Source organism: Xiphias gladius, chromosome 3 (genome assembly GCF_016859285.1).
Source record: "Xiphias gladius isolate SHS-SW01 ecotype Sanya breed wild chromosome 3, ASM1685928v1, whole genome shotgun sequence".
Lineage (NCBI taxonomy): Eukaryota > Metazoa > Chordata > Actinopteri > Istiophoriformes > Xiphiidae > Xiphias > Xiphias gladius.
In genome coordinates, this window is record NC_053402.1 from 17,889,712 (window position 1) to 17,908,179 (window position 18,468).

Sequence of the window (18,468 nt, forward strand, 5' to 3'; positions counted from 1 at the left end):
CTTCTTTACAAAGGGAAAAAAAGCAGTGTTTGGATTTCATGTTTTTATATTATCATAAATTTGAACTCATAATTAAAGCTCAATGTGACAAAACCACAAATAAAATGAATGCATGATATTTGTCTGTGATGGAGGAAGTATGTGAATATTTCACTTACTCCATACTCCATTACATGTAAAAGTCCTGCATTCAAAAACTAGAAGCGGCAAAATGTACTTCAAGTCCCACGAGTACTTATGTAGAAAAATGTTACACTTTACTGTCGAGGCAGGTTGAGGTGGGGCTAGTTTGAACTATTTTATAAACAGTTAGGTTAGATTGGTCCAGTGGTTCTCAACCTGCCAAAAAATAAATCTGGGGGGGTTGTGAGATGATCAATGGGGTGGGAAAGACTAACAAGACAAACAAATGAGAACCAAAAAATTTGTGCACATTTTCTGGACTTTAGACTGACTCTCTGTGGTGCCATGGGCCACAAGCCAAAAACATGCTAATGTGGTGTATTTTATAAGCTCATGACTTTTTTAAATGAAAAATGTCATTTTGAATAGAAGTTACTACAGCTATCAAATAAATGTAACAGAATAAAAAAATATATATATAACATTGCCTACTGAAATGTAGCATAGGAGATGCATAAATTAGCATAAAATGGAAATATTCAAGTATGGGACATGTATCTTAAAAGTTTACTTAAGTACAGTACTTGAGTAAATGTACTTAGTTACTTTCCACTACTGGTTATTATTACAAGATGAATTCTGCAGGTAAAATAAAATAGTTATGACATATTAAAGTATTTGTCTTTCAAGATTTAGTTTTTTATTCTATTGCAGCTCTTTCACTTTTTACCTTACAAACATCACAACAACCTTTACAGCAGTGGCATTGATGCAAAAATATCTGTCCTTCCGTAAAAAGAAAAAAGAAAAATCACACATTCCAGTGTGACAAAGTCTTTGATCCAGTCAGTAGCAATGTAAACAAGCACAAGTAAGGAAGCACAGAGACAAAGAGGTTTCTGCAGTGTGCTTCATTCTGTATTTTCCGATTTGGCCTTTAACAATGTAGCCCATGTAAAGCAAACCTGCCTGAAAAACAGTGATTGAATTGGGCAGACAGCTTGCTCATCATTATGGGAGAGGAGAGGGCAGTCTGAGAATACTTGAAGGTGCTTAATAGTCACAGGACATTATATTTTTCTCTGCTGATTGGCTAACATTGAGCAGAGGAGCATGGCTGATGATTATTCCTGAGGACGACAGTGGCAACGTGTTGGAGCCGTGCTGGCTCTATAAATGTAAGGCTAAGCATAATCATTTGATGTTTTTAGCACCATTCCCCTGTTGCATATTCCAGCTCGAGTGAATTATAGTTTCAGCTGAAATCATCCTGTCCTTGACTACTATACAGAATGACGAGTAGCCTTGCTAAAGACACAAAGGCACCTCTCAGAATGCTAACAGAAAAAAAAAAAAGGAAAAAAAAGTTACACTACATCCGCGTGGCAATAGCTCTCTCTGTTAGTCACATCAGAGCACTGCGTCTGTGTGGCTAACCTGGTAGTCCATCTTGCGTGGATATGACAGGCCTGCAAACACTATGTCCTGAATATGTAATAGATTTTTCTGGATCATGTGTGTGTAGCTCCTTGCAACGGAACTGTCTCCCTGGAAAAAGTGCCAATTATAATATTAAAGCTGTCTCTACCATTGACCTTTTTGCATTTGCTCTGTATGCTATTACACTCAATCAAGAAAGGTCAGTGGTGGACGTGGGTCCCATGCAAAACAATTTTTTTCCATATTGTGTTGGCTGTTTGTACAATTGGATTTCATCACTCCAGTGCACAAACACATGAAATATTATCCCTGTGACTTTGCATCAGATTTGGTGCTTGCATACACTGATATGACTTGAGTAATAACATGTGCTTTTTTGTACGTTGCAGTTTTGTGCGTAACTTTTTTCCATACAGCTCTCTGTGTGCGATTAAAGTGTCAAAAACAAAATAGGTTTGGTATACAGGTACTTAAATAAAGACAAATAAAGTCAGAAAGTTATTAAACTCTGGTATATTTATTTTTACAATAGAAGCTAGGCATTTTTTAAAAACACACATTGTCAGTTTCTTGGAGTTCGTGAGTACTAAATATGCTTTTATCACAAATAAAAACTATTCAGTTATTTAAAAGTGCTGTTATTGCGCCTCTGATACAACAGAAAAACAGAAACTGTTTTACCCATTTGGAACAAAATGGCAAGAGAAAGTTCATGTTCATGTACTACTATAATTTTAGAAATTAAACTGTGGTAGAAACATTCCTATCATACTGTGAATATAAACTATTGTCAACTTATTGCCTGACTCATTACACTACGGGATCCTTTTGCTGATGTGACTCCTAAACCAACTAATCTGTTCTTTTGCAGCTGTGTATAACTCACCTCTCAGACCTACCATTCCCACAGTGATGATTATGGTTTTCCTATGAACATAGAGTAGACTCTGACTGAACATACTCCAAAGGCTTGGGCCTGGTTTGCATAGTCATATTAGTATTTGAGAAGAGGGCCCCTTGGTGGGCAAAGTCTGAATTTCTCTCTGAATCTTCCTCTCCAAGAAATTGAGCATCAAGGAAAATGGGCAATACCTCTCAACCTCTTTTATCTTTATAATGACTGTCAGACTGTACAAACAAAATATATTGAATGTCTTGATGGTACAATATTCCAAGAAAAAATATCACGTTATTCAGAAGTTCTCATTTCACAGCACTTTCTGATTTTCCATTGATGTAGATATCATAACCAACGTAGCACTATTTACAGTTTGTACCATATGTGGTTTGCACTCTTCACATTTGATGATTTGACCCTGTATGTGGTGTTGTTTTTTTTGTATCAATCATTAAAAACCTTCAAATGATGTGTTCCCACCACCCGAAACTGTCCCAATCAAACATCCTCGGGGCCCTGCGGAGATTATTTCCGGTTTGGACAAAACTGCCGGACCAGTTTTTCTGAATCCTGGTACTGAGGTAAAAATGTAACCTTACAAATATAGAACTAATTGGCCATCTGGATTGACCAAAGTGGCAACAAATAGAACAGGCCAGTCTCATGTCCCATTGTGGGTGCACCGTGTGTGCATCCCCTGATGTGAAACAACACGAAACAAGATGTATTAGGTATTAGATGTGGACTTTAATGATTTGTTTAAAATTATTTTCTTCTTCAGGTTGGGGGCATTTTAGATCCAGTCTTTGCAGCATGGTTTACGAATGTCCAGCACTCTCAGCCTACGGTATACAATATAAACAATGTAAACCCTGTTGGTTAACAAAGGGATTTATGGATATGGATGTGCCACATAAGCATCTACATTCTCTAATGTAAACATGTACTGACATAAACTAAAACAATGTACCCGTGTGTATAAAGCACAGTGTACAGTAGAGAGTGTAGGTTACAGCAGTTACTATGGGATATTTTGAACTTGGAAAATCAAGGCTGACATTTAAAAAATTAGTATGTAATGATCCGAAAAACTGTTATATACTATAAGAATTATATAAAGTGTCCATATTTAAACATGTACAAATAAATCCTTTTAAAAATGAACAGTATGATGAGCTACCGATGTCAAAGAAAAAGCCTTCCTTTGGCGCACCACTGGTTGTAAAATGAGTTTCGAGGACGGCATGATACCTTAGCTCACTGATTAATACCTTGTCCTCCCACTAAGAGTGTCTGAATTTGATTCCTCGCCCAGGCACTGCACTTACTTTCCATTCACTTCAATGTTATCACAGAGTTGGCAGCCTGCACTGTAAGAGCCACTGAATGAATATTCCACCACTACTGAAAAACTTTCATCTGTGAACATTTGGGCTCGACCCCTCGACGTGTTGCTTGCGGCTATGTTATTTCTCTCTTTTGAGAATACATTTTGTTGGTGAGCGGTGCTCTCTGTTGGCGGGGCGCTCACTTACTGTGTAGAAAGAGACTGTTAAATTTCATTCATCATTTTCCTGTGGGCGGAGAACTTTCCACCGCCAGACGTAGATTTGAATAAAAAGGGCAGATATACTGGTCTCTGTGGGGAAAAAGACATTCATCTGTATTACAGGGATATTTTTCAAATAGGCCACAAACCAAGTAATTGTCTTAAAAATCATGTGATGCTTATTTCAAATAGAGAGTATGTGGAGTTATGATTAGGAATCACCATGGATATCAACTAATAAAAATCAGAAAAGGAGTGCAGATGTCATAAGCTAAATTAACTCTTGAGAGGTCACTAGATCAGAAAGGTGTGGTTTATCTGACTTTGTGAGAAGTGAAACTTAAATGTCTGATCACTTCTCCGTGGACTAAAGCTGAGATGACAGGTGGGACAAACATTACCTCAACTCTGTGTCTGCCACAGAGACAGAGTAGGAAGAAGAACTACAATGTTTTTTTTAAACTTTCCCTCTTGAGAAAAGTACAGTCTGTTTTTTGTCATTAATTACCTACTTTTATTTTGTCAGTTTTGTATTGTTTTCAACGCTGTATTTCCTTTTTAAAAAATGGTGACAAAATTGATTGCGCATTTCCATATGTTTTCGAAAATTGAAAAACTTGAAGTTTATATGGCTTCAAATTAAAAAAGTTACAAAAATAGGTTACTAAATTAATTTATATTTTTTGAAAACTTAAAACAGTGTTTACTGTGAACAATAATTGAAAATATGCTACGAAAAAAAAAACTATGGAAAATATTTTAAATTTGGCACCCAAATCTCAACCATGCATTGAACCTCCAACACATTCCAGTGGAGTCAAATTATGACCACACACTGTATACATACACACACACACACACACACACCTTTACTTATTTGCACATGCGCTATCGTTGTGTGTGGCTTTTGTATGGATTTTTATTTCTTTGCATATTAAGTGATGTATTCTTAGTAATGTTTTTGCACTAACATGTAGAGTACACCTACATTAACTCACCGCTTACAGTGAGCCAATCAGAATAGTATTCACGGATGCCATTAAATGAGATAGTCATCCTTGATTAGCTAAACGACACACATAAAACATGCCCTTTGAGGCACTTATCAATGTTTCGACTATCCATTACTGCTGCATGTGTTCATTAATTATTTTTTTACATACTTTGTGTCTTGCGATTTAATTACAGCCGAACAAAATTTCACATATTAAAGGAAGGAGGTTTTTTATATACTGAGTGAGGTCTATTGTTGGAAACGCGAGTGAGAGTGATGAGCTGGAAGTAGGAGCTCAATTGTCCTTGTGTTGATTTCAATGACCTCTGCAGGGGTTCATTCGCATCTAATCAATTCCCCGATCAGAGCAAGCTGAGCTCGAAATAACCCCTGCGACCACATCCCTGGCCCTCGCATTCCTTCATACAGATGCCAATATAGACCTCGCCAGACATCAGCGTGTTAGATTACTGCTTACTTTAGTATGCCATAACTTTGTGAGATCCTCGCACATTGGACCAGCAGTAGTTCATTCTGCAGGAATGCTCTGTAAACTAAAGTACACTAACATATAGTCCATAAAAGATGGAGAATGTTCAAGTTGATTACATGATCAGATAATAAAACACTTTTGCTAAAAAGGCCTTATTCTAATTCTATACATTGTGTTCAGTGCACATTAAGAACAAACTAAATTAAAAATACTGATGTTACCACAGTATTTGACAGCTAGGTTTCTGACCTTGAGCCATATATATTTCTGCACGCACAGTATCATTGCATGACAGTAGTGTGAAGCTATTTTCACTAACCATTTTTTTTTTTAATATAAGTGCATAATAGTGACGATGAAGATGTGATAATAATGTCACAATAAAAGGATAGCATTCTTTTTTCATTGGCCCCGTTCTATCCAGTGAGAGAAAAAAAAAAATACAGAGAAGCTGGTTCAAGTTCAGGGTCTTGCTAAGTAGTACTTCAGTGGGGCAGATGCCTTGCTGATGCTGGGCCTTGAACACAGGGAAGAACATGTTTCTGCTGTCTAAAAGTATAGATCCCAATGAAAAATTATAGTAAAGTAGACATTAACCATGCTTTGAGCCATTAGACGTTTTAAATTATTGGATGCAAAGTGGCTTAATGGAGTGTTTGATGGATTTTAATTAGCTACACTTTACAATCACAGTTCTAGCAAACAGATATGATGATAAGCACAGTAATGTGCAGCAGAGAAAGTTCTCTACATGTAAATATGGATGTGTGTGTGTGTGTGTGTGTGTGGGTGTGTATTTGGGTGTGTGTCGTGTACGGCCAGAATTTACTATCACCTGTGTGCGACCAGTGTGTCTTCCTCTGCTGTTGACGTAGATGTAGTGCCACCCATAGACAGGTCAATATATTACATCTTCATCTTGGTAATCACACAGATACCAGGGAGCTGTTTTATACAGTGGATAAACACAAGTGACTGCAATCACCATGAGGCGTGCAACAGAAATACATCACAATATTAATCGAAAGCATTTTACTAATGCAACGGCTGAGCAGTAGCGATGCATGTCTGTTTTATTTTGTTTTTCAATAGAGGTATTTTTAGGTCAGGGGCAAGTGTTTAACTAAAGGAATGAATACATACATATTCATAACCATAGTGATACGGTTGTAAAACAAAGTGTTTCACTATGCAAAAAAGAAAAAAAATATTATTTCAGCCTTACATATTGCTGTTTGCAGCTGCATGATTTGTCTGGCTAATTGTGACTTTGATATAGTATAAAATTTCAGATTTCAGATTTCAGTCAAGGCCTCAGCAATTTCTACCTGATCTTTCCTGCAATGACCAGATTCCCACACTGGTGTCTCCAGCAGAAATGATATTCCCAGGCGTTATAGACACGCCCTGTTTGGTGAGAGGATAGTGTCTGTGTACCATGTATTGTGTTGGACAACATACCTAAACAAATGTCCACCGAGTAGTTTCCCTAAAAACATACATATTTATAGCCAATTGTCTCCCTCCATAGTGGCTGTGGATTGATCTGTTCCTGCAGTAATGAGGGGAGCATTCACTCGGCCTGCAGCCCGTCTGTGGGTTCCACCACATTGGTTTTGCTTGATGGTAGATGTCAGTAAGACCATAGAACAAACTAGTTTTGAATGAATGCCGGCAAATTGAATTCCCTCCCCATTTGTTGGATGCCACTGTAAATGGATGTTTATTGACAGCCGTAGTGTGAAGGCCAAGATGACCAGACCTCAATAGATCGATAGTATTAACTGAGACATCACTACTTCGAGTCTGTGGGAATAAATAATCATAATGAGGGAAAACAAAAAATGAGGATATACAGATAAAAAGTACTTGTTACATGAGATGTCATTTTATTTATTTATTTTTTATTTTATTATTTTTTTTATTTTTATGGGTCACTTTACCGAATTACAAAATGATTTCCCATATGGACTCCGCTGACCAGCGGTGGTTCTGTCATTTTGTTTAATAAGTCCTCTTATGTCACCTATTTGTCTTTGTCATCTCAAAGACATTGTTCATCGATCAATAACCATGGAGCAACGTAGTCAACATGAATAATGTGCTAAATTAGGATCTTTAGAAGCTATTGATTATGAATTTGCACCTGACCTTGAACCCACTCGCAACACTTACGTGGTTTACATGCAAAGAGAGCTTCATGTATTTTAATCACAACAAGAGAAACGTACAGTATAGGTCAAGCTCTGCAGCGTTCCGTTTATTTTCAGTGTTGTATATTGTGTGCAAGTCTTCACAAGGAGGCAACTTAGGCGCCGCCATTTAAAAATGGAGAGGCGAATAAAGCATACAAAGCCACAGTGATTATCTCCATCCCTTACCCTGGTGGTGGATGCGATGCAGAATGCCAGAAAGAAAGGCCTCATCAGCCCAGAACATTTTGTAGAAAACCAGCTCTGCAGCAATCATGGCATGAAGCTCAGGCGAAATGTGGCCAGGGACATGCAGACGAAAATTATGTCTCTGTCTCTCAGGGTAAACAAGCCAACACACATTCATTAAAGAGCTCTCAACTGGATCTCAGATGTGTATTGACCAGCTGGGGACAAATGGGAGCCATTTCCCTCTATGAATTGAAGCCATTTGTTACAGTTTAGGATTGATTCTTTGTCATGGCAGCCACCAGTGTGTGGTCATGAAATAAGAAATTGCATTATTTCAAATGAAATTGATTTAAGAAAAACGAAAATGGTTGTGTTTTGACAGAGTGAATGGCCGTATCAAGATGTAACCTAGAATACATGAAGGTGCCTGTGTGTCAAAAACTGAGCAAATGTTGACATTATCACTCAATGCATTACAAAGGGTTTGTCATCTGTCCTGGACCTGCATTTCCTTCTCACTTATTTTACTTTTTCTGCTACATATTGTTTTCATCCCACTTTTCAGAAATATTTAGACTATTCCCAAAAGATTGCATATTTTTCAAAGGCACAGTAACAGCAACAGGCACAATGCACTTTTCATATTATGCTTGGGTTATTTACCCAATACTAAATTCTTATGATTTTGACCCAGTGTTAGACACAACAAGCAAATCTATTATTATTAATACAAAATAATGTGCACATGTCATCAACAAATATTATTAACAATGAGTACCAATCAGTGCAAGTGACGTGAACATTTAAAAAGAGCTAGAGTGGATTGTAACTGTTTGCTAGGATGGCATGACATGGATCTGTTACAATACACTGGGTGTTCCTGAGATTCTTTGGCAAAGTACAAAAACATTAAACCCAATTTCTGCTGAAAATAAGCGTATTTCAGTGTGACGCAGACCTCAGTGTCAGATTAAAATAGTTCTATCATATCACAATATTCATACATGAATGCATGACCAGAACCTCTGCAGCTGTAAATGCATAAATATGCATACAGTGTTTGATGTTTTTCACGTTAGCTGTGAAAAAAAACACCCAAATGTTCCCAGCCCAATTGCCATCTAACTGAAACAGGCCGAACACAAGGCGCCTAAATCCATGTTAAATTTTAATAATAAGGGTGAGAGTGTTTTTTTTTTTTTTTTTTAGAGGGGAATGTGTGGGATGCAGTGAACTCCCCATTTCTCCCAGTATTTCCAAAGACAAAACCTGTGCCCATCAGGATCAGACACTGAAGAAAAGGTGTTTCTGACAAGATGCCAAAATCTAATACCTAATGTCTGCAAAGCACGTCTAAATATAAATAACCTTTTCGGGACTGTTATTTCTTTTTTTTTCTCCTAAATTTATATTTAATGTTAATATGACTGAAACTGAGTATTGCTCAATTAAGAATCCCAAAAACTAAGCAAATGTTTCACATGACCGCACTAACGTCTGGCAAAGCACTGACTGTATGTATAGCAGTGGTTATAAAATACATAAAATGCTATCATGCAAGGTGCTTTGTGACTCTGATTGTGTGAAGCAAAAAGTACATTTTCTCCTTCCTTTATTATTCATTAGGTTATGGTATACACCTTTCTGCTGAAGGTGTGGTCCACAATTGAAACTAAAGGAACATTTTTGGGGACCCTTGTGGTCCCAGAATTGAGACAATCTCCGCTGGAACCTTAAATGAATTGTGTGCAGTTCTCTCCTCCTTCAATACCCCAGACAGAGTTATCCAACAAAGCAACACTGACACGGAATCAGTATTACATTTAACTCTGGTTTGAGAAGCCATTACCTTGGCACAGACTAGACAGCTTTATTTAATCTACAAGCTGCCAGCTCTGTCCCCTTCCCAGACTGGCACAGCAGGTGCTTGTTCATTCAATCTGTAAGGGCTGGCATGAGTCAGGGAATTTGATTAGATCTAGAGGCCTGAAAAACCTGGCAAGGAACAAAGTTCAAACTGATGCCTATCTGCACAAGTACTGTGTAATCACTGTTTTGGTTCTCTGATGCCATGCATAAATTATACACTGTATGTTTTAGAAATTTGCGGTAAAAAGTTTTCAGCATGGGAATATTTCAGGACAGAAAGAGGCACACTCACAGTTCATTTTAATATTTCCTTTTTTCTTTATATATTCCCTCTGCACTTCCGCTCCCTATCAAGTCATGCAGATGTTAGAAATATGTAGGTTGTTCCAGTGCTGACAGGCCTCCACAGCCAATGAATAACATAAATCTTATCTCTGCTATCCGTCAGACACATCTGACCGTTCACCTCGCTGATACAAGTGGCATTTTTATGTTCATATTTAAACAGGCGTAAAATGCGTGGATGTCAGAAAGCACATGTGCAGCATGTATGGCGGGTCAGGGGTCAGTATGCTGTGGGTGCAGTCGGGGACTGGGGGGATAAGGGAGCACATCCAGTCTAGGGGGTTTAAATCCCCACAAAAAGAAATGTTACATTGGAGTCAGACAGCGAGCTGCTCTACAGATTTCTCAGACTTAGATGGGATTGTGGTCATGCTGACCTGCTCTTTCAACCCAGGCATGTAGACATACGAAGATTAAATCCTCACAGGCTTACATACTTTACAGTGGAACTGATTTTAAGTGATACTCAAAGGCACACAACTATTAAATATTTTAATGACCTTTAATCGCCCTGAAAAAGCTACTGCCCTATTTGTTTTCTGAACACATTCATAGTCTAAGAGCAACAAGGTTAAGGGTTTTACTACTGTATTAACAACATCAATCTCAGGTATCGAGGTCACTAAATAGTTGGAATCTTAAGTGGGAGATTGGGCGAAAGCAGAGAATGTGCTCATCAGTTAGCATTCCATTTAGAGAGACATAGAGAAACACAATGAATATTTTTAGACTCTTTTGGTTTTATACATCCAGATATTCCAATTCATGTGTCCTCATAGCATTGCCACTGTGGTCCCATTCCTGTGACAGACAGAATATAAATTGAAAATTTATATTGTCTTCTCCTTTAGATCCTGATTTGTGAAAAGAGACATTTCTTCTGACTCTTGAAAAAAAAAAAAGAGGAGGATGTGCTGGTGTCATTTGCCACACAAGTTTTTGAAATTTTGCCCCTGAATAAGCATCTTTAGTCCCCACTGCTCAGCATTTCTTCTAAGATTTTAAGTGATGTAAGGCAGGTGTAAGGCAGCAAAGCCAATGCCCAATGAGTTGCCCTTCTAAAACCATTACAGGTCATGTCTCTTCTCATTCTGTTCAAACTAACAAATTACACTGGCCTGACACAGTAAATAGACATAATAAGGGCTGTTTGTTTTTCAGCGTCCTCTTCTAGACAAAGTCACGGCTGCTAAATGTTTGTTGTAGCTATAAGGTATTTCTCTGCAGACCATGCGTGAGGTCTGCTTAATTTGGGCTGTTCTATATTTCACGCTTGTTGGTTCTGCATACAATAGATGCTGATCACTGAGCCACTGCACATTTCCTGGAGCTGTACACGAATAGTGAAAGGAAGAAGCAGAAAGTTTGCTGTGACTGTAACGTACTGCAGGTGGCAGTAGTTGAACAGGCATATGCAGGTGAGCCGTGTTCTGCTTTTTTTTTTTTTGGTCTTGAATTTTAACTCCTCCACAGGTGACAGATGAGAACACAGAGCTTCCCCAACAGTGTAGTAGCACTTTTAATCTAGTTCAGATTTATGATGTCAACAGAAAGAAAATTCTTCCTTGCTTCCAGTCTGAGATGAAATGGTACGTGTGCACAGACATTAAATAAAGAGGGGGCTGTTTTAGTGGGTGATAGAAAAAGAGGGTTTGCCTCATATTCACCAAAGTGAATGCCCCGTGTGATTCATCCCGCAACCTTTTAGAAGCCTGACTGAGGGAAGGCAGGAGGTGAACTGATAACCAAGCACTACATCAGACAGGAATGAATTGAAAGACAAAGTGTAAATTGCAGCTACTCCAGGAGAGATGAAAGGCAGAGCTGAAGAAAAGTTCAAATTGGGACTTAAAACAGGGCAGAAAGAAAAAAAAAAAAAGATGATGAACAGCCAATATAGATTGACTCTACCCTAGTGCCTCATTCCACATGTACACCCTGTGGCTGGGTTCCTCATTTCCATAAAAGTCTAGGCCTTCATCTGACAAGAGAAAAAAAAAAACATTTGCTGCTGCTTCAAGAGAACACAAAGCAAGGAAAATATTGCATCATGCCCTTATCCTGCAGACACTCCTGTGTGGTTACACATGACGTATCCATCCACGCATTAACGCGCTGTATAAGGACAGTTCCATGAAACATCTAACCACATGTAGTAAATCACAGTGTGGCAAAGCAGAGCCAATTAACTGCATATTCCTAAGGAAGAAATGAGGAGCCAATCAGACGAGTCAATGCTGGCCAAAAATGAGTGGTCAGCCTAAATAAAAAGATACATTGTCAAAAGCGTTAGAGAAGCCAGAGCATGAAATATTCATTGAAGGACTGAGCCAAAGATTTACAGTCCTATCTCCACTCAAAGTTTGTCTGTCCTGTCAAAGGCTGCACAGCTAAATTTGTCACAATGAAACATACCCATATCATTACTGCCACGACCAATTGTTTGTTGCGTCTCGAAGTTCAGAGCATGACCTTAATGATCTGTGCAACACTGGGTATTGGATTACCAAGTTACTCGAGCCAACTAATGAAAGGCATGCTGCGTGTTATATTTTGATTGTGTGGGCAGGAGCTGATAACCTCTAGGCCCTCCCTTCATGGAACCTGAGGCTAGCAGTGGGACACTCTGGGGAGGCTTCAGCAGGATGAGGCATTCAGCCAAATAGCAACGCCACACAGCTCTGCAATTTGTCTTCCTCCTCCTGTGGATACACCTCATGAAAACAAATGAACTTTCACCTTTGTTACTACAGCCAGGAAGCGCACAACATTGTTAGAGGCAACAATTCATTGTAGTTGCCGGGGTTGTTATGGGTTCTTGAGCACCGCTCCCTCAGGGGCGGATCCCGACTTCTCTACACTTGTGATTAGATTCTACTAAAATTGGCCAGGATGAGAAAAAAAAAAAAAAAAAAGTGAATGATACTTAGTGACCTCTGATGTCTAGTGATGTTAGGCCTGCAGGGTTTGTGGACTACATAAAAGACAGTAACAAAAAGCCAGTGTTGGAAATTCACTTGCAGGTCAGAGGCCAGCTGCTGCATAAGCACTCCTGCTGCGCAAAGATCATAAAGCACTGGGTGGCCTATTGATTTCACAGTCTTTATCAGTGTTTCCAGGGCCGGTGGCCGAAACACTGTTGGATAGACATGTCCGTCATCTTTATGTGTACATTTCCAGCGCCAAGGGAAACAAAGAGTCTTAGAGCCTCATCTATCTACTTCTTTCAACTGAGCAAAAAATGTGTAATTTTTGATTTGTATTTTCCTAATTTACAACAGTGATTTAGAAGAGCTTTCTCTCCTTGTTTACCAGCAGCGTAGTATAGTGGAATCAATATACTGTGGTCAAAATGTAAATCAATATCCAGCATGCTTTACATAAGAAAAAGGCATGACTAAAGCTACAAAAGCTTTGTTGGATTATTCCCATTTATTACAACTTGAGTCTTAATAGTGTAGCTCTGGTCATCATCTCCGTCACGTACTGTATGACAATATTGTACTCACTGTTAACTGCTGAGAACACAGCAACATACCAACATGGCTACAACAAACAATGACCGGAGATGACTCATGAGCAGTCAGCTTCAATGAAAAGTCATGGAGGTTGTAAACAAGCCAACAGACTATCTAGTTTGGAGGTCAAAATGAAAGCGAGAGCGCTTTATGTTGCTAATAATCCTTCAATCGCAGCCAAAATGTGAGCGCACAACTATGACGCTGGTTACACTTCAATGCAATTACTTCCTGCATTATAAATGATTTGAGGATGTGGTTAAAATAAAATCAAACAGTGGCTTTGTCAGAGTATCCTGGTCACTTTAAAGTGAATCTAAGTAACTTTTGTTCAACAGGCCACCAGTAGCTATTACGAAATAATGGTAAATGCAAAAGCAAAAGGTGAATTTAGAAATGACTCAATAATGGTCTTTATACAACAATATCTATACAAAGTTTGCTAACACTAGCCAACAAAAGCTAATGGTAATATCAGATCAAATAAGACCATAGTAGCAAAACCCTTCAGTGTATTGGATTGGCCAAGGGTATGTTTCATCGCTTAAAACATCAACTTTCCATTGGTAAAAGGAAGAATGCGTTATTTCTTTTTTCAGAGGTTACATAGCCTTGCTTTAATTAGCTCCGCAACAGCTTTACAAATAATGTGCAATGTTAAGACGTTATAAACTATACTTAATTACCATTAATTAAATGATGTGAATCATCCCAATAAAAATCTGCAAAATGTTATCTTTTAAATGAATTTCCATAAAAATAAATCTCATCTTACATTATCATAAGTGAAAGAAATGATGGCCAAACTTGAAAAATAAGATCTAAACTGTAATAAACCAGAATACTCTAAGATGTGGATTTGTATGTAACTATTGTTTTAAATCTAGCTTCTCCATTGATTTGTGGTATGTTAAGACTTTTATCATATGGTCAACTCTGAAGATACAGAAAGATCAGCGTGGGGCTCAGCGTGTCAATATTTCCATTTTGGATTAATAGTTGTGACAGATTTCTATCGGCGAATCAGTTCACTGAGACGCCTGAGTTCGTCTCAGTGTTTGTCTGAAACGAAATGAGTTCTATAGCCCAAGTTCATATTCAGGTTAATTATGTCTGTATCTGTAATTAAATGCAGGGAGTGGCCTCAGTAACCTGCAGCTGCTGCACCTACTCAGCATGATTGACTTCCACTGTAGGCTTTGGGGATTAGGTTGACCTGGTAGACGAGTAGATGAGCTGTTTCTGTGTACTTCAGTGGTCTAATTATGGGGGCAACATCAGAACTCAATTTATTGAAAACCTCAATACTGTCTTAATTTTATGCAGCGATAAATGGAATGACTTCCTTTCTCTCCAGCAGCCTAACAATCAAATGCTGCTTTGTACTTCCAAATTACGTCATCGCCATTTTCTACCCACCATCCACACGCATCGTTTGACAATTTCTTTTCATTCCAAGCCATCAAAGGGTCTATGAATACAACATTATACACATGTCATTACAGTAGTTATGTTAAGGTAAATTACGCCTAAATCCACTCAGAGCAGTGTATGTATAGTAACAATTTAGAGCGAACTTACTTCTTAAGAACTTTAAACAAAAGAAAGGTACACGTGAAGAAATCTGTCAGGAATTTTCAAGTGACTCAAGTATATAGAGATAGATACAATAATACCTGACTCTGCATTATAATAAATCAGCATCACTTTGTATCTTACAGTGAATGCACTGAAAGCGAATTTCTAAATCAAATCATTTTATGGTTTCTGTAGATTCATTACATAGATTTTTCTGACGTCTCCTTGACCCTTTTGCAATTCTATATGGGTAATGGATAGGCTCTCAATCCCATTTAGACAGCAGATAAGGTACTTAAAGGCCACTGAGTGTCGACTGCTATCAGATTTTAATCCTCTTCTCCACTCATTGTAAGGTGGCTACACACCTGGCTTACTATCAGAAGAGAAAAGATAAAAAGAGTAAAAATAGACAGTAAGTGGTTGATATTTTGAATTTCATATTGTATGTCCCATCCTGACAATTTCATTTTTGTTTGTTAAAGAAACATTAAATGTGCTATATAATGTAAATCATGCAATGATGTTGTCAAATGTTTTTAAGATGTGAAATTGGATTATGTTTGGTTTATAACTGAAACGAGTAAATTCTGTTGTTTTGCATACATCTTAATTGGGTTTTAGATGAGAATTTTAGATTAGTAATAGATGATTCTCTAAAAGATTATGTTTTGGCTTCAGTGTCATAGGTACAGTGAGGTCAAAAAAGCAATTACCTTCCTGATGCGCTACATAAATAATAGAAGAACCATTTTTGTCTAATCTTATTGTGGAAGTCAAAAGGGAAGTTGGAAGAAGAGATTGTTTATTTTTCTATTTGAAACGTCTGAAATTGACTCAGTTAACAATACAAGAAAATACACACTGTGCTCCACCAACATTTCGGTCGTTCTTTGACCTTACTCCAGATTTTATAGTAAGGTGATGTATTTGCTGATGGAGATGTTGACAGAACAATAATTTCGCTTTCCTTGACACCAAAACTTGAGGAAAAAAAAAAAAAACATGGGTTAAAAAAATCAAAGGAAAAGAAGACAAAGTATGGCATGCTCCAGTTGATTGCAGAAATAGACATCTTGCAGTGCTTGGATGAAACAAGTCTTTAACCCCACGGTTTAATCAAGTTGTTGACTGAAAAGCTGCAATTTAAGTTCCTGGGATTTACAAGTAAACCTCACTTTGCAGTGTAAGTGCACTTTTTGACAAAAAAAAAAATCAAATGATTTCGCTTGAGAGAAAAATCTGGCTCTGCACTTTTCAAGCCAACATTGGCTTGAAAAGAGCACCCAGAGTAAATACAGTACATTCAGATATTTTGTTTTGCTCTGTCTCGTTCCCTCGCCTCGGAGTCAGAATGAATCGGATTGAATGTGGAGGACTAGAAGGTCAGTGGTAGTGAGTGTGCAGGTGTGCACGCGTCAAAGGTTTATAGAGGCAACGGTGGCTCTGTAACAGATTACAGCAGCTCTGTCAAAGGAAGACGAGAGGCAAGGCCTGCAGCCCATTCATCACCAGCGCTGTCTTCTCCTCAGCCTCAGTCTCCTTAAGCTATGTGATAAAGGTGCATGTCAGCTCCTCTCTGCTGCTCCAATGCATCCCGTCCCTCCACATTCCATACACAGAGAATCAGGTGCCTCCACAGGTTGACATCGTAGCCATAGGAATACCGGCACGGCTGCCGGCTTGCTAATGTAATGTAGCTATATTTGGAACAGGACTGCTGCATATACATGGGATTTTCACTCTCAAAAGCACTTTACTCATTTAAATACCTTGAAGTTCCTGCAAATCTACACAGACGTATTGATACAGTAGCTACTGTGTAACTCAGCTTTCTTTATTTTCACTATAGGAGATTATATAATACGCCTGAGTTTAAAGTATAGAAAATCCCCAATCAGCTTGACTGCTCATGGGACTCTGGTATTAATCTTGCCTGAAGACTCTGTGGTGTTCTTATGGCATTAAAATCAAAACTATAACTTCATTCAAGCTATCAACCACTCGGAAGTCATTTCTGTTTGACCTAGATTACAACATCAGGGGATATTTTTCCCCCATTAGTGACACAGGCTTATGTTTGCTCTCAACTACATGTGTAGGTGGCTGTTGGTTGAGTCATTTTATGAAGGATAAGCCATTCGATCACACCATGTTTCAATTTTAAGTGTTGCATTTACATATACTGTGTTCAGTAAAAGGAAATTATTGTTTGCTATAATCTATATTTTCTATAATTCACTTTATTATTCAAATAGTGTACAATCTTGTAAATACTGCGTATCATTAAATCAGTGAGTGACTTAGTACAAAACCAGTTTTAGTGCATTCCTTATCACACAGATTAATAATTTGATTTCACCGTGTGAGGCACACGCATCGTGACCTCCCTGTGATCACTTGCAGCAAAGGAGGTGTACATACTGTGTGGTTGTTGCACTGAGGCAGCGCTTACTGTATCTTTAAATAGTTTCAAGATAAAACACAAAAGCCTGTTATGCTGTCCAATAAACTATTCTACATGTTCAACAGAACATTACATTAGATAAGTCAAGGGGGTCAGGGTATTCAATGCTTCAGAGTACTGACGGTAGTGTAAAAAGCCTACACAACAACTGTGCTTCCAACTGTTTTATAATTCCATGCTTTCTCATTAGTAAAGGTCTTGACATTAATCAGAGAGTTCAGGGTGTTTTAATGTTTAGGAGGGAGTGATAATGCTGGGAAAGCATGGATACCTCTTTCAGTAGCTGTGCTCTCATACAATATATGTTGTTTCTTGGCTCATCATTCGTAAAGCACAGTATGTTATTTATAAGAAGATTAGATTCTGTTTGACATTTTACTCACTCGAACATCTGTGTTCAAATTTTAAAAAGAAAAGATTGGATTTCAGATAGAACCTTTCATTGTTTTAGGTATTCATTTTATTAGTGGTTCTGTAAAGCCTTTTGCAGCAAAGATTTGTAGTAATGGGAAAGATTTGTGTAACCTAAATGGACTATGATTAACAATCCTAAGTGATCTTTGGAGCTGCATTAAGTCCATGCTCAGAAAAAGCTCATGACATAATATAAATAGTTTTTTACTATACAGTCAGAAGAATATTAACAGCCATTAACCTTGTTTCCTTTGATGTATTATTATGCACATTTTGAAGTATCGCATTAGAAAAGATTGATGGAAACAGCAAAATTTTAAAAAAACGTCCTCAATTTCAAAAAAATGTTTTTTAACGGTCACTTGAGGAGGTTTTTTTGCCTTTTGTCTTTAAAGA